The following is a 24,300-nucleotide window of genomic DNA, read 5'->3' on the forward strand; positions in this document are numbered from 1 at the left end:
GCGAGCTCCTCGGGCACCACAACAGTCTTAACATTGAATCACAGACTGCTCCCCTGAATACTCCTGTCCGTCTTGCCACTCATCAAGCGTCTACAATCTTTCATTTCTACATTCAGGAAGAAATCAGGCTGCCCAATGAAATTAAGTGAAGAATGTAGCAGTCCTTGAAGGGCAGGGTAAGTTTCTTCACCAACTCTCCTGTCTATAATGGTGTTCTCATTCCATCTTTTATAAGCTGCTGCTTTAGCCCACTACTCTTTCAGTGGTTTACCTTGGGTGATGTTCTAACCAAAGCAGTCAAGAAGCAACTAGCAGTCACTGTGTGGAGCTCCTTTTTACAAATAGATAGAAGAGTGGGAGAGCAGAACTTGTGTTCACCAGCAGCTTGGTCTGCTTTATCTTCACCATTAATTTACAATCATAGTAATGAAGGGCTGGAAAGGCCCTCAAGAGGTCATCCAGCCCAGACCCCTGCCCTGAGGTGGGATCAAACAGATTTAGTCTATCCCTCATAGATGTTTGTCTAATCTGTTCTTGAAAATGTCCAAAAGTGGGCTGCAACCTCTCCCTTCAAAGCCTGCTGTGGAAGTTAACTACCATTATGGTTTGAAAGTTCTTCCTAATATCTAACCTAAGTCTCCTTTGCTGAAGAGTAAGCCAATTATTTCTTGGCCTACCTTCTGTCAACATGGAGAACAAGAGCCTAAGGATTGAATGGACTTGGGGCTTGAGTTACTCTCTCCCTCCCACAAAACTGGTTACTCTAGAAGAAAGCACATAAGTGGGGAAATGGGGGGAAGCTAACACCGACACTAGCTAGGCTGTACCTATTTTGTGAACAGAGGACATCAGTATGAGGGACTATCCTTTCAGTACACTTTTACTGACACTCAGTTCACAAAGTGGAAATCTGGATATTTAAGATTAGGAGTAATATATTTTGAAATGATTTGGAAATCCCATTTTCAAAAGCAACAGGTACTTGGAATCTTAATGATCTTTCAAAGTCAATGAGATTTAGGCATGTAACTAACTTAGATGCTTCTGAAAATTCTACCTTGAAACCAAACTTCAGGTTGTATTAAACAAAACTCTAGATGTTCAACATTCATATAGGTGACCTTTGTGAAGCTCTTGAGAATAAAATGTCTCACATTTAAAAAACAGTTTGGTTGCTTTGATTTTCTTCTGCACTTATCTTTCTTTTGACAGAGGCCTCCATGATTGCCTTAATGGCATTTAAGTAGCTTTCACATAAAGACTGAATCACATAGGTAAAATGAAAGATAAATCATTTATTAACATGGTGCCTGATTGGTAACATTTAACAATTCACGTCTCTCTCCTTCATGCTGAGATTAGAAATAATATTACAGGTAATGTTATTCCCTATTCAAGTTTTGTCTTTCTTTTCACTTTATAGTGACTGTCTCTAAAGTTTTTAAATAGTCACAAGCACACAAGTCATGTAGACTTTTCTAGTCTCTTTCAATGTTGAAAGCAAGAAGGATATTCTAGGACTTAGCTCCCCTGCATCCCATGCACCAATTTTCACTGTCATTAAGAAATGAGGAACTGCTTTGAATGCAAAAAAAACCCCATGGCAAACTAGTTTTCAAACCAATCCTGCAATCCTTATTCATACTGAAAAATCTAGAGTTTTATTGACTTTGGTGAGGATATTGTGAATTATTCAGTACCAGTGAAGACTGAATTTTTTGTTAAATACATTTTTTTAATTTTTTTTATTTTTATTTTATTTAATTTATTTATTTATTTTACACATCTATTAGGTTGCCTGGACCAAATAGACCTTGTCAATAAACAGAAACAGCTGTTTCTTCCTTCCCCTACATCATGACTATCAGTTTCTCCCTCCTTCCAGTTGACTCATATCAGTCAGGCCTGCTCCAACCTGGTCCTTTTAAAGTACTGGGGTTAAAAGCAGAAACAGAACTATATCACTGCCAAATGAATTAAATGCAAATAAATTTAATACAATATGAAAGCTGACTCAAAATCAATTTACTCAAAAGTACTAAAAAAATCAGAAGTTTCCAGAAGCAAAGCCTTATGGCTATTTCATGGGTCTTAAAAATGGTTTTCTATTATTTTTCAGACTATAGCCAAACACATATTCTACCAATTTCTCTCACACTTTTACAATTGACATTCTGCACTAATCAGTTAATTGTTCAATTAGTATTATTTCTCTTTAACCTAGATTACACTTGTAAATTAATTATAACCAACCAACCCCCTCTCCCCCCAATTATGTTGAGATTGTTTTAGGCACAGCAAACATGGGATGCAGTTCAAAAAGTTTTTAAAGTTCTCTGGTCAAATCTGCAGAGGCCCCAGCAATTGTACCAGTTGGTGATGGTCTTCAGCAGTCCCAGGCATTAGCCAGCCAGAAATAGCCAGAGCACAAAACTGTCCCTAGACAGCTTTCTTCTTCTCTCTTTGTCCTACTCCATCTCTCTAATGGACTATATGGTTAGACAAGCTAACTTGAAAGGGAAGCAACCATTTCTCTCAGTGCATACTATGGTACTGAATTCAGACACAAACCAGAACATTCACAATAGAATTATCCTGATTCTGAAATTTCTTCTCAACTGTGTATTAACATTAGAATTTTACAAGCCAGGGGAGGGTCTAAATTCTTTGATCCTCTTGAAAGCTGGTTTTTAGATCTTTTCGAAATGAAACTATAAAACATCTTTAAAAAGACAGATTAAATGGAAATATGTGGCATAGAAATTTTTTTGTACTGTTGAGAGCTTCTTGAGAACTATTTCAGATACCAATTTCTCTGAAATAAAAAACTAATTTCACCTGAAATGTTTCTTCTATACTTTGAGTGCCATGAATCATCAAGGAGACAGTCTGTAAATTACCCGCTCAAAGTGGCTTAATGTGGAGATTAATTATTTTATCTGTGGCACTTCTAATAGCCAGGAAAAGGCTGTGCCTTCACAAACAGCCCTGCATGACCTTGCCCCCTCCTGTTGCTAGTTGGTCCCAGTCTAGGCAGATTGTTCCTCTTTCAGGAAGCCTGGTAGAGCTGGGGTAGCTGGGTCTTCTTAGCACTGGGGAGGCTGCTGGCACTTGAGCCATGCCAACTGATGCTCTGGGACAGCTGCATGCCACCCCTCTGTTACTGGGGGGGCACCACCTGTCTGCTGCTCCAGGGCTGGAGGCTGAAGGACCCTCCTGCCTGTGTGATGCTCAGACTGGGGAGGAAGAGCCAGGTTCTTCCTGTCTGCATGTTGTTCTGGGACCAGGGGGTATAGGTGACTCATAGTAGCCTTTGGGAGGTGCACTGCCCCTCTGTGCTCCCTCCAAAATTAATTGCTAAATGGAGTGGCCCCACATGTTCCCTCCTCATTTCTCTGGGTGGTCCTTCCTGTACCCCTCCCCCTGCAGGCACTAGTCGTTCCTCTGGGGAGAAAGGGTCGGGTGCTGCCCATCCACCTGAATGATGCTCTGAGGCTGGGGGTGGAAGGGCCACATTCCCCATCCACCTGATGCTTCAGAAGGAGCAGCATGCTGAGGCTAGAGAGCGCTGTGCCCACCCAGCGCTCTGGGAGCACCTCGCATCAACTACCTGCTTAGAGCTCCTGGGATGGTAGGGAGGCCACACGCCACCTGGTGCACTGGGTATGTGGAAAACCACCTGCCTGATGCTCGATGGCAGTGGGGGGTGTATGTACTGCCTGGTGCTCTGAAACCAGGGGAGAGAGCCTGGCAGCTGCAGGGCAGGACCTCAGGCAGAAAAGATCAGCCAGGCCGGAGTCTAGCCTCCCCAAGTCCATGGTTCACTGATACCTCATGATGATTTTATGCCCCAGCTGCACTTTACACACTAGGCACATGTTTTAAATCCAAGATTCTTAGATCTATAAACTTTGTTAGAAGGGACCATCATGATCATTTAGTCTGATCTCCTACCCATCGCAAGCCACATAACTTCACACAGGAATGCTTATAATAGACCCCACACCTCTGGCTGAGTTACTAAAGTCTTCAGTTGATAATGTATAAACTTTGAAGCAGAATTCACCATTTTTACTAATTTTAATCCTGCAATTGACCCCATACTACAGAGGAAGGCAAAAATACCCAATGGTCTCTGCACATCTCACCCAGGGGATCATTCCTTCCCAACCCCAAATATGATAATCAGTTAGGCCCTGAGCATGTTGGCAAGACCCAACAGCCAAAAACACTGGAAAGAATTTTCTGTAATGAAGTCTTCCCAATGTAGCATCCCATCCTCAGCTGTTGGAGATAGTTGAGGCTAGCTGTTGCAGATTGGCTACATGCCATTGTAAACAATCCCATCATACCGGTCACTTCATATGCTTATCAAGATCAGTCCTGAAACTAGTTAAGGGGTTTTGGGGTTGGTTTTTTTTGTTTGTTTTTGGTATTGTTTTGCTCCCACTGCTCTCTTGGAAGGCTATTCCAGAAATTCACTTCTTCACCTCTATCCAATTTCAAGCCTAGACTTGTTGTTCATATCCTATCTCAGAGAGGTAGCCATGTTAGTCTGAACTGAATTTTTTTTTAAAACAATGAATGGTACTGAAGCACCTTAGGGTACGTCTAGACTTCAGGGTTTTGTCGACAGAAGTTTTGTCAACAGATACTGTCGACAAAGAGCGTCTAGACTACATTCAGTTCTGTCGACAAAGCAAGCTGCTTTGTTAACAAAACCCTGTAGTCTAGACACAACCCTACATGCAATAACACCTTCTGTCGACAGAAGGCGTTATGCCTCGTACAATGAGGTTTACCAGCGTCGACAAAACTGCTGAGTAGTGTAGACGCAGGTATAGTTTTGTCGACAAAAGTCCACTTTTGTCAACAAAACTGTAGTCTAGACACACCCTTAGAGACTAACTAAAAATATAGATGGTATCAGGAGCTTTTATGGGCACAGCCCACTTCTTCAGATGAATGGAGTAAGGGGTCCAGAGTTACAAATATATAGCAGAGAAAGAGATAGGATGGAGAGGGGAAAAGAAGGAAAAAATAGGGAAAATATGTCAGTTAGAGTATCCATGCTAAATGAGGCAAATAGAATGGTCTCTAAGTACCTAATACTTAGCTTTTTACATCATTAGGGTGTGAAATTTAGGGTTCAGGTCTTTGTTCAGACCTTGATTACAGGTATCAAACTTATAAGTGAAATCAAGTTCCACCGTCACAGGTCTCCTTCCCTTAGGTCCATATGATGAAAATGTTGTCAATGTAGCCTAAGTACAATAAGGATGCTAGAGGGCAATAACTAAGGAAACATCCGAGGTCAGACATAAAGATGTTGGCATATTGTGAGGCCATGCTGGTGGCTAACCACCTATGTTAGTCTGTAAGGTGCTGCAGGACTATTTGTTGTTTAAGTTTATATCCAGTTATTAGTGTCCATGTGGGCACTTAACTTAAATATTTTCTCTCCCTCTCTGGTATTTATCCTTCTAGCTACTTCTAGACTGGCATGATTTTCCACAAATGCTTTTAAAGGAAAAGTTTTCTGTTAAAAGCATTTTTTGGAAAAGCGCGTCTAGATTGGCACGGACGCTTTTCCACAAAAAAGCCCTGATTGCCATTTTCGTGATCGGGCTTTTTTGCGCAAAACAAATCTGAGCTGTCTACACTAAAAGCTTTGCGCAAAAGGACTTTTGCCCGAACAGGAGCAGCATAATATTTCCGCAAGAAGCACTGATTTCAGACAGTAGGAAGTCAGTGTTCTTGCGGAAATTCAAAAGGCCAGTGTAGACAGCTGGCAAGTTTTTGCGCAAAAACTTGCCAGTCTAGACACAGCATCTTTATTTATAGAGAGCGATCACAACTCCCCTCAGCCTTCTTTTTGGTTAGGCTAAACAAGCCAAGTTCTCTGAGTCTCTTTTCATAAGGTACATTTTCCAGTCTTCTAATCATCCTCATAGCTCTTATCCGCACCTGTTCCAGTTTGAATTCTCTTTTTTAAACAGGTGGGACCAGAATTGCAGTCAGTATTCTAGATGAGTAGAGCGCTGTGCTGTTGCAAAATTGGTATCTGCATCCACACCTCAAAAATGATCTGCAGATAGCCACATCCACAGATGCAGATACCTGCATAAATCTGCAAATTTTCAGGGTTACACAATTTGAATCTGCATCTGTAGCCACAAACATGAGCCGCCAATATCTGCGTCCACATCTGTAGATGTGGCTACTGAGTGAATAACTGCACACGTGCCGGCCTGCACCGATGAGGTCTTGTCAGTGACTTGTATAATGGTACTAACACTTTCCTGTCTGATGAAAATTTGATTACTGACCTTGCACAACAAATGGGTGTACTCTAATAAAATTTGCAGGTGATACAAAGTAAAGAAATATTGCCAGTCCAGAGGACAACCAGAATATCATTCTTTTGTTGCTCTGTTTTCAAGACCCTCTCTCACTCACACTGCATTTAGAGCTTCATCTCTATACCTCCTTCCTCTATTATATATATTGCCACATTCATCTCTTCTCGATTTCTATTTTTAAATTCTCTCTCTCACGCCCCTCTTGCTTATCTAAATCTTTATTCATTTCTCATTTTTCAAGAACATATTTATTCAGTGTGGCAGATACAGATTAATTCTGGGAACATGTATAAACTGAGCAGTTTATCAGATTTGTGGTGAAACAGAAAAATTGTACATCACATAATAGTGTTCCCCAGAAATGAGATGCAATCTGCTTGCTGGCTGCAGCTCCATACACTGTCAGTTTATGGTATGTAGTGCTCAGTATATTTCTAGAAATGCGAATCCTTGAAAGTTAATTTGTAATAGCTGGCTCTGAGAAATTGCAACACAAGTGTCTTTCTTGCCTACTTGGTCACTAATCAGCCAATGATAGAAACCTTACGCTATCAGAATAAACTAACTTGATTTTAACTGGTTAAGTAGACTGTCACTATACAGATAATTTGGGAGTCTAAGGGAAATTCTCTAGAAAATTCTCCACTGGTTCTAACTAGCTCAAAGCAGTGTCTTTTGTTCACATGGCTGGCCAAAGTGTTGCTTAATAAAGCAGATATCTTTCTAATTGTCCTTTGGACTCTTAACATTATTCCAAACAAACAATTAGCTAATGCTAATACCACTCCATGCCACATACAATCTTTTTTTCTTCTTACACCACATTATAAAAAGTTATATAAAACATTTAATTAAAAGGCTTATCATAGGAGTCCCACTTGATCTTATAGGTTCACAATTTAAATCCAGTTCATCAGTGGTTTCATTAATGGCACTCTTACACTACAGTATCTGATTAAGAAAGCAGAAACTGAACTGTCTTCCCCCTGCTCCCTTATTAGCAGGGATTCTAACACTGAATAATATAGGTTTACAATAACAGCTTCTGACAATAGGATATAATCAGTAAGAAATCCATGTCTACTTAGTGATCAGAAACACTCGGATGTTTAGCTCTGTACTAAGCATAGTCACATTCATTCAAACAAAATGCAGTTGCAATTTTTATCGGAACACATCTCGCCAGTAGAGAAGTCAGGCCCTCTTATTAGGAAAGCAGGTAGACACTTTCTTTGCTCTGAAGAGAGAGCTTGTTTTCCAGATGAATTCATAATGAAACTGTAGCACCAAGAGGGAAACAAACAAAACAGTTTAGATAACCCTGCCAGACCTCATCTGTGTGCAAGGCAAAACGTTGGTGAAAGGAAAATTCTTATAATCTAACATTCCTTTCAATGACAGAATTACATCTGACTGCATCAGGAATTTTAATAAAGAGTTCAAAGCAATGAAGTTCAAAGTATATAATGTTTTCAGGCTTATTCTTTCCTCTCTACTTACCTCAGTGTATAATCACCTGGGGACAACTTATTTTTAATTACTCCAATTTTTCACATGACATTAGAAGCTTAAACTGATCCCCCTCAGACCTGAAATGGTTCTATGTCTGTATTGTTCTGCGAGGGGTGGGGGAAAGTGGGGGTACTGTAACCCCAACTCTGTGCATTGGCTGGGGGAAACTAAAGGATCTGATTCAGCAGGACAGGGTGGTGGGGAGTCTCAGAGAGCAGGAAGTGGGTGTCAGTGGCATGATTCAGCAAATCAGGGGGACAACCAAAAGAGACTTCTGTGATATCAAAACATCCGGTTGATGCGTTGAAATTTTAAGATTTCTTTTGGGGTTTTCTTTCAAAACAAAATCCCACAAAATTGTCAAGATGTTGAAAAAAAAATTCTCATCTCCCAATAAGGGTAAATATTGAATTTATGAAACTGTTTTGTGAATTGAAAATAAAAAACAGTTCAGATCATCTGAAAGATTTAACATTTTATTCAGATTTAAACTTTTTTTAAATGTGTTATAGTTGGTTTAATTTTCTTTCAAGTGTATCAGAAACAGAAAACCCGCTTTCTCATTTAAAAAAAAAAACATTAAAAGACAACAACTGGATGATTTCAAAGTGTCTTTCAAAAAAATTGCATCAACATATTTATCAAAACCAGGGGGATGTTTCAGTCTCAACATCTCAGCACTCTTCAGTGAAACAACATTTTTTTTTTTCAAAAAATTCCCTAGTAGCTCTGCCTTGATGTCAAATCATCTTTCAATAATGTCAAAACATTTCATTTTGGTGAGGTAAAATGTTTTATTTGGATTTTGGTGAGGTAAAATGTTTTATTTGGATAATGTTGAAACATATTGTACACGTTATAAAAAGATTAAATGAATAGAAATAAAAGTAAACATTTTTATATTAGCTACAAGAAATGTCAGCATTATTAAAATTAAATGAGAAAACTGAAATGCTTCTTTTAGAATCAGAGGGGTTGCCGTATTAGTCTGAATCTGCAAAAGCAGAGGAATCCTATGGCACCATGTAGACTAAGATTTATTGGAGCATAAGCTTTCGAGGGCAAAGACCCACTTCATCAGATTCATCTGACGAAGTGGGTCTTTGCCCACAAAAGCTTATTTTCCAATAAATCTCTTAGTCTATAAGGTGCCACAGGACTCCTAGTCACTTTTGCTTCTTTTAGACTTTTCTATCAAAAACATATTCAATTTGACATATTCCCACAAAAAAATTTATTTTGACAAAACTGCACTTGGACAGAAAACTGTTTCATAAAAAAAATGTCAGCCAGCTCTTCTAACTATGCTTTACTTCAAGATGGATCATTGAATTGCATAACTTGGTTGTAGTGTGGTTGTAGCCTCATTGGTCCCAAATAGTGTCTTTAAAAAAAGATGACATTATAGCCTGCATCTAAAACGTCTTGTTAAGTTTTGCCTTTTCTAAAAACAGAAGAAAAGGAAACAGAGATTGAAATATTGTGGACTAAACTAAGAAGAGGGGAGCCCTGGCAAAATGGGCACCCCTGTATCCTAGCCCCAAACTCCCGCCAGAGTAGCTAGCATGTGGAGTAAGGGAAGTCCCAGTGTCCTGACCTGCTCCCTGGCAAGGAACACCAGGAAGGGGAGGGGATAAGACCAGATGTCATGACTTCATTTCTCTAGCTGGGGCAGGGGAGGCAGGAGTGGACTACAGGTAGAAGAGATGATTAGGGGCTCCTACTTGTCCTGGCCCTGCTCCACAAAAGCTTTCACTTCCTGGTGGTGGAAGGCCATCCCCTTCTCAACCACCTTCCCTGTCATTGCCCTCTAACCCAAAACTCCAGGCCCAACCAGTTTTCCTGTCCAAGCTACGCCACTGCTTGGCACATGTAAACCATTACACAGTTCATAGATTCCAAGGACAGAAGATCCACTAGGATCATCTAGCAGCCTTGCAAGTGAGAGCACAAAGTGACACTTGAGCCAAGCCCTCCTGTGCCCTGTAGAGGTCTGGTTCAATGAAAAAAAGTGGGAAATTCTGAAGCAGCATCTGCCTCTTTCCCTTCATGGCATATCAACAATGAGATGGTCAGCACAAATTGACTGATGCTGTTAAACCAGTTGCACAGCATTTGGACTCCGTGAGGAAGGCTTTAAGTGAGCTTGAATTTCTTGAGCTCAGTGTGAGCCTGTGATTTGAGACTAAGTCAATTCAGAAGTATATAGCCAAATTTGAATGCATTTTAATGTCATACATGTGGATGAAGCTGCTAAAAATTATCCACAAAACTAATCTTGTAATTGAAGCATGCAATGCTACATTAGATGTTGAGAGGGCTAATATTGAACGACTTCTTAAAAATATTCAAAAGATTCATGATCAATGGGATGCAATCCTTCCTGAGTCTAAATCAGGAGCACAGGGTACTGACATTTCATCGGAGTTTTCCACCAGTCACAGCCTAGCATTTCAATCTGACGCAGAAAAGCACTATTGAGTTAATTTTGTTCTTATTGATTCCATCAAATCTGGTCTTATATTGATTTGAGTCACTGCAACAAATTTGTACCCTTTTTGGACTCCTTTGGGAGTTCAGAGAACTAAGTGATGAAGATCTATATTCAGTGGCTTGAACAGTTTCAACAAAGGTATGACGAAACTTCAAGAGATCTCTGCGATGAGATCATCTTCCTGAAACGTAATCATTCCACCATCTTTAAATCAGACTGCAAGCCAAAAGAACTGCTTCAAGAAATATTTGATCTCAGCCTGTCTACTGTATTTCCTAATATCACAATCGCATTACATATTTTTTTCAACCTCCCTGCATCAGTGGCTTCAGGTGAATGCACATTCAATGTGTTAAAACAAGCAAAGAACCATCATCATTCTACAGTGGCACAAGAGCATTTGAAGGAGCGCCCATTGCTTAACATTAACAAAATGTTTTACGTCAATTAGATTTTTCTTCAATTATAAATTTTAAGTACTATGAGTTTGCACACAACAAAGCCAGAAAAGCATTCCTGAAATGAATTTTGCTTATATTTTTATATACATGCTATTGGTATAAGTGTCTCAAGTGGTTATTTTCATATATTCTTTTGGTTTTAGCATGTCCCTGTGGATGAGAAATTAGATCTGTTAGGGGTCTGGGCAGGGCCGGCCTGACCCATTTGGGTGCCCTGCGCATGCGCAACCCCACCTCAGGGCACCGGCACATGCACAGCCCCACCCCCACCCAGTCGGGCAGCCCCATGCGGCACCTCCTACAATGGGGCACCCCAGGCGGTAGCCTGGTCAGCCCGTAGCTTGGGCCAGCTCTGGGTCTGGGGTTGGGGCTGAGCTGGGGCCTCTAAATTCAAAGTGGCCCAAGCCTCTGTCCCATTCTCTGAGAGGGCCTGACTACATGCTAAGCTAGGGTGTGACTCTATTGCATGGCAGCTTGCTGTGCAGTAACATCTCATGTGGACACTTAGCCAAGCTGTACATCAGGACTTTAGGTAGACTTACACCATACCACGCAGCAACTTGTTGTATAAACAAGATCTCTGAAATTTAACCCCAGTAGGTGCTGGCAAAAATTCCAACCCGTGTGTTTATATTCTGACTTCTGAAACATCTTGCTTTCAGTAGGAGACAACATCCTTCACCTTCTCCTTTGCACCCAAAAGAGATGGATCAGAGTTGTTAATACCTACTGGCTGGAGTGGCCAAGCCAGAAGGGGTTGAATTTCAGTAATGCATAAATGTTTCATAGAGTACACAGACACGGTCAAATCCTGAAAGATACAAAACACCTTCAAACTCCATTGACTTTAATGAAAATGTATGAAGCTTGGCATCTCAGGATTTGGCCTCTGGTTTGTAAAATTGGCCAAATTCTTGTGAAAGGGAGTAGTTTTTAATAAAGCTTTCTCCTCTCCTCCCCAGTGTAGTATGTAGCAAGCACAACTGACCTAAATTAATTCTCCCATGTAAAACAAAAAGAATACAGATGTTGAAATTGTCATAAAGTGACTTTGAAACTCAAGGAGTTACTGTTGTTAACTCAGGCTTTGTCTACACTGTAACTGAGTGACACAGCTTTTGTCATTCACTGGGATTTAAATCATCCCTTCCCTCCTGCATGACTGAAAGTTTGCCCTGGCAAGTACTAGTGTAAACAGCACACTCCTGCTGACAAAGCAAATGCCTCTTGTAGGGAGTGGAATTTTTTACACTGACTGACTTTTAAAAACATGGCTGTGTTTGGTTGGTAAAAACCTTTGTAGTGCAGACATACCCTTGGGCCCAATTGATGCAAATTTAAAACAATCTAGATTAGACCCTGTCCCTGATTGGAACCAGGGACACAAATGCCAACTTTGTGACAATCATTAAAGCTCATACACAAGCAGGTACACTTCCATATTAATTAGTGACCCAATTTTTAGAAGTAGTCTATTGACTATTTATCATATCTTTGCTCAGCCATCCGCTTTCAGTTCAATGATTGTTCATAGTGAAAGCTGATGTTGCAAACATAGGTAGAGTGAAAGATGGATGTAACTAGTCATCTCCCCAGGCACTAGTGTAATGCCAACAGTTGGTATCAAACCTGGGATCTCTGGAGGTTAGTGTCTGAGCTTCTACCACATGAGGCAAAAGCCAGCTGGCTATTAGCTAGGGCTGTAGAGCAGACTGCTTATTTTGTCTGCAAGTGGTCTCAGTGCCACCAGATGGGACAGTGCACCATAACCAGCAGGTGCATGGGTTACACTAACTGGCCACCTGAATTGCTGGAAAAGAACTTGATGTTACTAAGAGGATTCCTAGTTGATTGGTCCAGGACTTCAGTCCTCTTCCTTCTAGGTGTCTTCAGCTTTTGGAAATCAAGGTGCTCAAAGACACAAGCTGTTTTATCCCATTTTCACCAGCTTGTCTCAGTTCCGTTTCTTGGAAATTCTGCAATGGACCAACCAGATGTTGACCCTTACTCCATGTGAAGATTTGAAACATCAAATCAAAATGAGAGTTGTGTTCTTACACCATCCAATCTGGGAACAAGACATCACCTTTAAGTTCTTGCAACTGAGGCTGGAATTGTCCATCCTTTTGATGGAAAACAAGTTAGTCTATAGCTGTTTGTACAACTGTCTGGTTTGATGAGGTCAACAACTTACCTCCACAATGCTGGGCTTCCGACATCCTGTGGCTCACTTTATAAACTGTGCTTGCTCAATGTTAGCCAGATGCTGAAATGTCCAATTTAAAATTCATGTAGTTTATACAAAGTCCATCCACCACCTCTGATGCTCTTTAAAACTTGTTTTAATATCCACTATATGATGCAAAGGCACTTCAAGAACTGTTGTTTGCCAGCAGGTCAGAAGAAGCTGTATACATCTTCCATTTGTTGTTTCCAAACAGTTGCATTTCTGATTATTCCATTCTGATCAAGAGTCCTTATTTGCTTTCTTTTCCTTATATTTACTGCCTCTTGCAGAACAGAATTAAATATGAACACAGTCTTTTTTCTGTCCTAACTGATTTGACCATCAGGTAAACTCTGTCATTATAAGTTTACAGTATTTTGCCCAAAGTTGCATCACTCAGAGTCAGTTTCCCCATCTACACACAATTTCATTTAATCATAATATTTGATTCGGTCTATTGCTCTATTTTCACTACTGCATCTGCCTGCCTTATATACATACACATCTTAATATTTTATATTTTCTACATTTTAATTCATTCACAAACAGGGAAAATATACACTGTACACTATTGTGAAAGGGTGAATAAACAGTTGCCTCAGATTATTTGGAAACTCTGAAGAAACTTGCTATTGGACCTAGAGTATTTTCTTTTTAATTCTCAGCATTTTGTCCTATTTTTCTAAAAGTCCTCAATATCTGGACAGTTCTTAAAGAGTAGAAATTCATAATTGTAGAGCCTAAATTACAACAATTTATAAGCATGGTAAAGTATCTCTATGTAGGGTTACACACAGCAGTAATTATCTTTATAGTAATTCTATGCTGGCAGCTCTGTTCATGAACTTTTTTATGGGATTTCAAAGGTAGTAGCAACAACTACCAGCTTGGGACTATCTTCCATCTGCACAGTCACTTTCTTACTTCAGTATATTTTGAGGTCATAAAAAGATGTCATTACTCTAAGAAACTTATACTTTATTGATCATTTTTCTGTAAAACTGAATGGAACAAAATGAAATCAATCATTTTATGCTAACAAGTTTCAGAGTGGTAGCCATGTTAGTTTGTAATAGAGGGGAAAAACAACAAATAGTCCTGCAGCATGTTAGAGACGAACAGAAAATGTAGATGGTCTCATGAGCTTTTGTGGGCTCTTTATACCAACATTCCACACGATGATGGATTACTGGCTGTCAGGAATGCTCTCTCTGATGATGCCACTGCAGACCTGGTTACAGAGCTCTGCAACTCTGTCTTCACCCACAACTATTTCCAATTTGGGGACAATTTATATCTTCAAGTTAGCAGCACAGCCATTGGCACCCACATGGCCCCGCAATATGGCAACGTCTCACCTACATGCCTCTGGCTTCCATTCAAGACACATTTCCCAATCAATTGTTTACAGCCATGCTCTAAGATACAACTGGACTTGCACCAATCCCACAAAGGTAAACACCTACAGGATCTATTTCAAGCACTGTTAAAACTAAAATACCCATGCAGAGAAGTGAAAAAACAGATCGACAGAGCCAGATGAGTACTCAGACATCGGCTTCTTCAAAATAGGCCCTACAAAGAAAATAACAGAACTCAACTTGTCGTCACCTAGGCTATATCTACACTGTGCTGGTTTTACTCAAGGAATATGCAAATGAGGCTAGCAGACCCCCATTACAATAGTTTTAGTAGGGCTTTTTCAATGTAAAAATAGAAATAATGCACACTATTCTGTAATTGATAGAGTGGACCAGAAGACTGTTTCCCCACAAAAACTTGTGTTCAAAGAGTTCAGCTTTTGCCAGGCATTTCGAGATGAAACAAATTATTTTTATGTGGACAAAATAATTTGACAAAACCTTATTTTTGGCAAGAGTTAATTGGACAAAAAATTTAGACTGCTCTAATGTCTGTATAAATTAACTAATAACTGATGGAAAGTTAACTCACAGAAATTACTTTTGAATAGGAGTGCTTTTGCTCTCAAAGTAGGTAATTCTGTGGTCATTCAAAATAGATTAACAGAACACGCCCAATTAGTTCATCCAAATTAGCAATGCAAATACCTCATTTTTAAGTACCATTATGTATGGAAAAGGCAAAAGGGACATAAGGGAAAATAAAGAGACTAACATTGAAAGAGCAATTTTGACTGTGTTAATCATTATTTAATTGCACTAAAGCTTGGAGAACCATTTTTGAAATTTCAAAAAATATATGATCACAGAATTGAAGTCATTAGAAGTGATTTGAATACGAATGTGTCCATTGTAATTTGTCATTAATTTTCTAAAGAATTAAAATCTTTAATGTTCCCCCTCACAGAGATAATACACAGGGAAAATTATAAGTAGATATCTTGGCACACTAATATTATACAACAAAATAAATACAACATGCACAGTGAAATGCTGCAGCAGATACCATGGCATGGGGAACTATGTTGAGACAGACCAAAAGTAAAAGGATTCCATTGTGATAGAAACTGGATGCACAAGTGCTTTTCATGGACGTATGCCTTCAATTCTTACTGCAGTGTCCTGGAGAAATATGCTGATTTGTTGAATTTAAAATTCAGCAAACATGTAATATTCTTGTACCTGAAACCACTCAACGTATTCATGATTATGGTCACAAAAAGAAACACTATCTGTAGAAATGTGTTTCATAAGAATGGAATGAATTACTGCCTCAAATTAACAGCTCAGCTGAAGGAAGATGGGTCAGAGAGACTGGAAGAGCCAGAGAGAGCAGTACAGGACAAGGAAGAGAACTGGCAGCATGTAACCTCTAGAAGAAGAAAAAGGCCAACTCAGGTATCCCCCATTCCTGTAGAGGTCACCAACCACTTTCAGGCTCTCTCCACAGGCACTGCAGTGGAGAATGCTTTGGCAGGGACTTCTTAGGGAGGAAATCAGAAGGGAACACCTGCCCTCTCTGGCTCTTCCACCTGCCTTGCTTGCAGGATTAAACGCTGCCTTCTATCGAGGAAGTCTTCATCCTCTCTGATCGAGCATAGGGTCGACACTTGGGCCTCCAGTCCTCTAATTTTTTTCCTCCAAAATGGCGACCAGCTTGCTTGCATTCTAGTGCATGTAACTTCTAGAAGGAAAAAAAAGCCAGCACGGGAATCCCCATCCCTGTAGAGGTAAGTAACCACTTTCATGCTCTCTCCACAGGCTCTGCAATGGAGAATGCTTTGAAAGGGACCTTACAAGGAAGAAATTGGAAGAGAACCACTTCAACTCGAAAGCCTGGGATGCATAGTCCTAGGGATGGGGGTTCCACAATCATCACCCCCATTGAAGGCTGGTGGTGGTGGTGGTGGTGGGGGGGGGGGGGGACTCCCTCCCAAGAGGGACTGAGCCATCCATCTGGCATCCCTGACCAGCCCTGCTCTCCCTGACCCCCTCCTGACCAGCCCTGCTTCCTACCGGCCGGTTCTCCTCCTCCTCCCAATCTCCTCGGCCAGCCCCGCTCCACCCAACCCCCCCCCCCCGAACTCCTCCGGCCAGCCCTGCTGCCCCCAACCCTCCCCCACCCCAGCTAACTCTACTCACCCCCTCCCCCAGTCAAGTGTGTCTGGTATTTTTTCTGAAGCTACCTGGTAACCCTACTAGTTTATAGAACTATGATTGTGGTTTTGTTTTATTTCTAGGATAACCTGCTTTGTTCTGTACACTCACTACTTACAATCTCTCTGTAGCTAATAAATATGATTTATATTTGTACGTAAAATAGGGTTTTGCTTGAAGTGCTTGGGGAATCTGCTCTGGAATAAAAAAAAACCACTCATGCATTGTCCTCTCCACATTGAGGGATGGACAGACTGGGTAATAAACTTAACATAAGAACATACATACTGGGTTAGACCAAAGGTCCATCTAGCTCAGTAGCCCATCTTTTGACAGTGGCCATTACCAGATACCCCAGAAAGAATGAACAGAACAGGTAGTCATCAAATGATCCCTCCCATGTCACCCTCTCCCACATTCTGACAGAAGCTAGGGATATTATTCCAACCCATCCTGGCTAATAGCCATTGATGGACCTAGTCTTCATGAATTTATTTATCTAGCTCTTTTTTGAACCCTGTTAGAGTCCTAAACTTCACAACATCGTCTGGCAAGGAATTCCACAGGTTGCCTGGTTTGGCTTTGGACTACGGCAAGTCAGTACAGTTCTGGGGTGCTTAGCTGTGGAGCTGGAGGTGAACTGTCTGGAATCTCTGTCATGGGGTGGTAGTTTCCCCTCCTCCCCTTCGGTGGGGGGGTGTAGTCAAGTCCTAGAGCTCTTGAAATTATGCCCGCACATTCAACTTAGCCTCTCCTGTCCCAAATACACGGCCCTCCCTTTGGGGCCATACTCACATTGTCCCATTCCTCAGGCATCCTGGAGGCCAAAGAGTATCACCATAAAGTGGCTTTCCAGCTGCAAATGTCTAAAACAAGAATCAGACGTATCATTGGTAAAGCAGTCACAGTTCCATTGCACCACTGAAACTGCAACTACTTATGAAAGTGGTGAAGCTGATCCAGACACTCCCTAACAATGTAGGACATTTTACTTGGGTTCTATCCAGTCTCATTTTAAGTGTGCCAAACAACAGGCCTTCAATTTCTGCTAATAGTTCTCACCATCAGGAAGTTTCTCCTTGTATACACAGCCTAAATTTCCATCCCATTATTCCCATTATGATAAATAAATCATCTCACTCTTCGGCATCTACATCCTTCATGTAGTTCAGACCCACCCAGTTTAGTCATACATATTGAATCCTTTTATTTTTCTGTATGACTCAGTCACACCAGTACTCTGTAATCATTTCGGGGGATTTACTCTGACCTGCCTCCAGTAGCTTTCTGCTACTGAGATGCACAAGTGCTTTCCAATGGTGGTTAGGCCAGAGGATTATTGCGGAAGAGGGTTATAAGTTCCCAGTTCAGTGACCAAGTATCCTGTCCAAAATAGCACTTCTGCTGCTGTATTCCCCTGGAAATACATGCCTAATATGCTGGCCATTATTTCCCATAAGTCTTCCTGCCCCCCAAAAGATTCCGTTTATTGGATTCTTTTCCCCTAGGTATAGTCATTTGCATTTTCCCCCAAGTTGAATATTGTGTTATCTTCTGCCCACATTTCTAATCTGGATACATCACTTTATAACATTTTTCTGTACGACGCCTCTAAAAGTGACCTAAAATATAATTTCTTTCCATTAAGATATCAGTTTTGAAATCTAATAATTTAAGTCCTTTCATGGGTACAAGCATGTCACAGGTCCTATGAAAGAGGTGGATCTCCCCTTTTGATTGTTACAAAGTTCCCATTTCTGATGTCAAAAAACACCAGCAAAGCAGAAAGAGAAGCTGAAGCTGGCTTCCTTTTCTGCACATTCAGGCACTCCTCTTTAACAATGGCAGTGACATTACAGAAGATTACTGGCAAATTAGATTTCCTGTTGGTAGATAACCATTTTGCCTCAAATTGAAACACAAATTGCACACTTGGTCAAACACATAAAATTGTATATATAGAAGAATGAACGAGGTACCAATTAGCTAACAATCTTAATTATTTGCAAATCAAACACAAACTTGGCTGGTACAACTCCAGTACAGATTGTGACTCTTGCAGTTCCTTGGAACACAATTCAAACAATTCCCATAGAGTCATACATTGTAACTGTGAAACTATTCAAAAATATGAACTATATTTACTAGAGCCTATACCATACAATCAGCTGTCAAGCAAAACTCTCCACTTCTACATCTGCAGTGAACTCTGCTCAAGATCACAAGGCTAGATTTGTCTCTGTCCTTGGCTAATTAAAGGTGGTATAATTTAACCAGAGCCTTCAGAATAATCCTGCATCATGATACCCATGCTTAGTGCAGGTTGAGGATTTTCCAACAAAACAGTTTTTCCATCAAAAATGCTGATTTTTCAAAACCAAAATGTGTGAGGGAAACGTACGTTTTTGACGAACTCCCATGGAAGCATGGGAAGTATTCTGGCTGAACTTGCCAGGCTGCTGAGGTCTGTCCTTCTAAAATTCCCCGCTCTGGGGCAGCCCTGCCAGGCAGACAGTCTGAGAATTGGGGACCCCATGGCTCCCAAACTTTACCTAGGTGAGCTCACAGACTAGGATGTTATTTGCTGCGAGGGAGAGCAGTTGCCCCCTCCCAGAGCTCCAGGGATGCCAACAGAATTGCATATCCCTGAACGAGGTGGGGGTTGCCCCACTCTGGACACCTGGAAAGGAGAAGGCCTTGGCAAGAAGGAGCAGAGCTGATTGGGCCTAGCCTCCATCAGACAGCCCTTCAGCACTGCTTGGCCTGCACTGCCCTAGTTTCTGGTGGCTGTTTAAAGGGCCCAAGGCAGAAGCGGTAGCAATTGGGAGCCTCAGATCATTTTATCTTGCCAGGCCCTGGTGCAGCTGCCATTTTTTCCCTTTCCCTGTTGGTGGCCCTAGAGATCTTGATTTCTCTTCCTCCTCCCCCAACTTTTCACAGCTGTTTTGCTAGTAGCACTGCAGTCTCTCGACCTAAGGGTGCCACTAGGAGGCAAGCCAGGGCTCCTGATCTCTACATTGTCAATGCTACCACCTTTCTCTCAAATCAGCCAGACAAGACGACACAGTTAGCTGGGCCGGATAGGAGCACAGAGCAAGCCAGATCCCCATCCCTGCCCCAGAATGGCCATCAATGAGACTTGCCTCCCCCATCCCGACAGAGCTGCCATTCTATCTCCCCACCCATTCTGAGGTGGGACCAGCCCACCAACACCCCCCTGAGTGGCAAACAGTTTTACCAGGAAAGCAGAAGGAGTGCTTCTCTTTCCAGTCCATGGGAAACTATTTTAGCACGACTATTTTCTCCCTTCCCCCCCTCCCCCCCCCCCCCACATGTCACATGGCATTAGAGCCCACAAACCTACCCTGCCAATTTCACACTGGGGGCATGACAGACAATTACAGCTTCACATGCCTGAGAGTGTCCTGGGTGCCCCGGGTATAACAAAAATGGACAGCTGTGTTCCCTCTCCTTCTTTAGGCTCAGTTCCACACATTTATTAAGGTTTTCATGTATTTGCTTTTAACTTGCCCAGAATTTGGGTTACTCAGTAAAATTCTACTTTTGGGAAAATAAATTTTTAGTTCCCAACATAGGCTGGAGAATGCCTGGCAGCCATGAGAACAGCCACTTCTTGCTATTGTGTAGTGTAACACAAATCATAGGATCACGCTAAAGTGTAATCATCATAAATGTACAGCAGGCACCACGAAATTCACAGGTGCACTGGCAGTGCTATATAAATAGGCAGTGCATGCTGCTTATTGTTCACCTAACATTCCCCAAGACAGCAGGGCCAGGTAGAACACGGTCCACCACAGCTCGTAAGTGAACTAGGGCAAGGGGCTGTTTTAAAAGTTTTCCTCGGCCATATAGCTCCACATTAAGCTCTTCTGATAGCCCTTGTATCTGGCTGATCAAACTCAGCAACCAGCCCCTCCCTCCGCACCTCAGTAACTTTTCCTCCTTTGCTTCACAGATATTAAGCAGGACATACAGGCAGTTATAACCACTGGGATTCTTTTTCACTGACATACGATCTTGTGAGTAAACAATGCCAGCGCTCCGCCATTCTACCCATAGCACATTCAACTGTCATTCTGCGCTTGCTGAGCCTGTAGTTCAATCTTTCTTTGGTGCTGTTAAGGGGCTTCGTGTAGGGCCTCATGAGCCAGGGGAGATGGCACTCAATGCTGTCAGTGGTTATCCATTAGTCAAGGAAGAAAGTCCCTTCCTTCCATTTGGGTTCTGCTTTTGCACAGCAGGAATATTTTCAATTTTCACAACAAAGTAGCTGTGCAAAAAGTTGCAGGAGAGCTCTGAATTAGATGAAGTCTTTTCAGGTTGACTGAGCCAACTGTAGTCAGAGGAGAACACATCTCTCCCCAAAGACCTACAGAACAGATTCAGATCCTGACTTCCATTGCATTTTATTGCCTGGTGTTCCATCTATGAGCAGTACTGACCATCACACCTAAGGGCAGAATTTGTCCTCTAGAGAGGGGGGTTGATTCTTGACAAGAGGGAAAACTCACATAAAAAGCTCTCATCTTGTTAGTCTTTAAAGTGCTACATAGTCCTGTATAAAAAGCTCTCAACATTTTAAACGAGCTGCGCCCCACACTTACATTTTCTGCACTGACACCTCTTTTCTTGCTTCTAAAACAGATTTAATGACCTAGAAAAAGAGCATCCAGACATTACAGATGCAACCTATGGGGTCAGAAGTGCAGCAAGATGAGTGCATAAGAGATAAATGTTTGTTCAGTGCTACATATAAAAAGCCAAATGAGTGGTAAGACGTCTATTTTTATACAACACTGGTGGACAGATAGTACAGTCAGCATAAATAAACACAATCCAGAACTGACAGGCTTCTTAACTTCCCCACAGCTGAGATAAAGTAAATGCCTCTTTGCCTTTCTTATTAAAGCATTTTAACTGTTTTACAACTGTGCATGAACAGCTACAAACACAAATATATTTTCAGTTAATATTCTAGTAGTTCCCTGTACTGCATTTCTTTACTTACTTACTAGAGTTCATTTCGGGCTCGCTGAGTGCTGCTAGTAGGTGTCTCTCTAAGTTGCTTGCACTATTGCTTGAAACAATATAATTACCAGAACACAGCTGTATGTTTACAGCTGCTGTTGTGTTCTTACGCATGGAATGAATCATTGCATAGGTTGAGCTTGACCACAACTGGGATGAGAAAAATTATGTTCAGGAGTATACAGGAAGGGTTGAATGATATTAGAGTAGTTTGGACCAAGTTCATAAAAAGAAACATCAATGGAAATAAGAGAACAAAATTGAATGGAAAACCTTGAAAGGAAATATAGGAAGTTTCAATTCGGTACAAAATGTGGTACAAAAAGTTAAAAGGTAATAATGAAATAAGGAGAGAATATTGTTGTATTGTAGTGCAAGTTAATATCATTAATGTCTTACCTATCTGTGTGAAAAGAAGGTCAGAAGGAAGAAGAAAAGGAAAATATAATGAAAGACAGACAGGGAAGAAAGCAGGAGAAGATAAAGAAGCAAAAGGGAGAACTGTATGTGTGTGATTTTGTAGGCTAGATCAGATAGGCTCAGTACATCCTGTTAACTAAGGGACACGGCACTGTCATCTGTCAGTCATTACATTCAGCAATGTGTCAATAATGATGCACTAAATTCTGTTCTCATTAGATCATACAACTCCAAGAGAGGTTTTATCATTGTAACCAAAAGCAAAATTTCTCATTGACCGAAAAAAAATATAAGATTTGAAATCTCAATATGCTGAACTCTTGTTAAATAGAGACTTCACCAGTTAAAAAAAACCTGGAAACTGGAGCCAGACTCTACTTTTACTCTGATGTAAATCAGCATCTATGTCTATTAAGTCAGTGAAGCTATGACAGATGTAAAACTGATCTGAAAGAGAAAGAATCAGCCCTGATTTAATTGGGGTTTGTCCTGCTTTGGGTAAGAGATTGGACTTGATGACCTCCTGAGGTCTCTTCCAACCCTATGAGTCTATAAAAAATGGCAAATGGTGTTGTCAATAGTTCTCCAAACTGTGGTGTTCAACATAGGCACGTCTTTAACCTTATCATCATGTGGTATTATAGTGTATTCAATACATGTGCATTAAATGAGGTTAAGAAATGTGCACTTTGTTTAAAAAGTATTTAGTTATTAATAAACAGAGGTGGTGTGGGAGAATTTTGTATGTCAGTGATCAAAAGAAAAAGTTTGCAGATTTCCAGAGACATTACACTACATTCTGCATTGTCTCTGCTCTGATCTTCTTAATGTATGTTCTGTTGCATTACAACCAGCTCTGTCTGTAAGATCCATAATACATTATTTTAGGACTTTATTGACTGACTACACGTGGCCATACTATTAGTGCTGCTTTTATATACAACAAAGAGAACAGTTCCTCTACTCTAGGGTGCCATTTAGAAGTGCTCAGTGAAACTGAAGAAAGAGGAGAATTAGCAGAGGATACTACAACAGAACACTGCAGTGCTGAAAATAATATAATACAAAAATAATTTTAAAAGCTCTAGAATACCCTGAGCTAAGGGGACTTACCAACTAGCAGACAGATGCAGCAAACAACAGCCAGGTGCAAAATGGCTGCTCTTTAGGATACACCTGGTAGGATCTCTCAATTTTAAAAAGACAGCCTCCCAATTACATGGTAGGTGTGGCTGCTGGTAAGAGGGAACTTTGTAGTAAAGAGTAGACAAATATATTTGGGGAAGGAACTTCTCCTTGTTGCAAACCACATATATAGCTAGGCCAGTGTTTTGAATAATAAAATATTACTATGAAGTAATTTTACCTGATTCTCCTACTAAAAAGTAAATATATATATGGGAATTTCTGAATTATGTTATTTGCATTTGAGTTGCTAATCATGCAATAATTGTTTTAATTTAAAAATACAATACAATTGTTATTTATTAAATCTAAATGATAGACGCTTTAATTGTAAAGAGTTATAGGCTGAACTAATCCACTATATTATTTATCCTTTTTTATGGTAGTCCAGATTTTGAGTAACTAATTTTTCTTCCTAAAACTACATATTATATCTACAGGAAAGGTCCCCTTCATGTAAATAATTGAGTGATTGGTTAATAAAATTCAGGGTAGTAAAAAGAGAAATTGTTCTTCATCATTTATACTCTGCCTTGGGTATACCTTAAGCAGGGGATGAGTTATTCCTGCTCAGTAATAAAGTTTAGTTAATGAAGATGAGCACCTGGTTATAGCTAATCAACCAGTTTAAGCCAACAGCAAAGACTTTATAATATTTACATCTCAAATCTTTAATATGCAGGAAGAGAAATGAAAACCCAACCAGGTCTTTTCCAAGATGCCAAGTGATATAGTAACAGTTAGTTTAAAATGGGGAAGGGGGCAAAAGCGATTTTTATATGACAACAATACCAGGACAGAGTTCACATGTTGTATTGTAATTTTTTCATGTCTCTGTGCCATTATTTCATTATTACTCAATGCCCTGTCATGAGCTATAAAGTAGCCACTGCTAAGGAAGCCAGAGTTATATTTTACATTGAAAACTACAGGCACTCTCCTCTCCCACACAAGCCAAGTGGTGAACTCCAGCCAGGAAAAATAGTATTAGCTGGCTGATTTATTCCCA

At 40.6% G+C, this 24,300-nt stretch overlaps 1 long non-coding RNA gene across 1 annotated transcript; it reads right to left on the reverse strand.

Moving 5' to 3' along the window:
• Positions 1-15,205: 15,205 nt before the first annotated feature.
• On the reverse strand, positions 15,206-21,314 carry LOC142829413 (uncharacterized). The gene is made up of 3 exons (XR_012903813.1): positions 21,263-21,314; positions 17,430-17,500; positions 15,206-16,161 (listed from the first exon to the last, which is right to left on the reverse strand). It is a non-coding gene; the product is annotated as an uncharacterized LOC142829413 (long non-coding RNA).
• Between the last annotated feature and the right edge of the window lie 2,986 nt (positions 21,315-24,300).

This window comes from Pelodiscus sinensis, chromosome 5, assembly GCF_049634645.1.
Source record: "Pelodiscus sinensis isolate JC-2024 chromosome 5, ASM4963464v1, whole genome shotgun sequence".
NCBI classification, from domain to species: Eukaryota; Metazoa; Chordata; order Testudines; family Trionychidae; genus Pelodiscus; species Pelodiscus sinensis.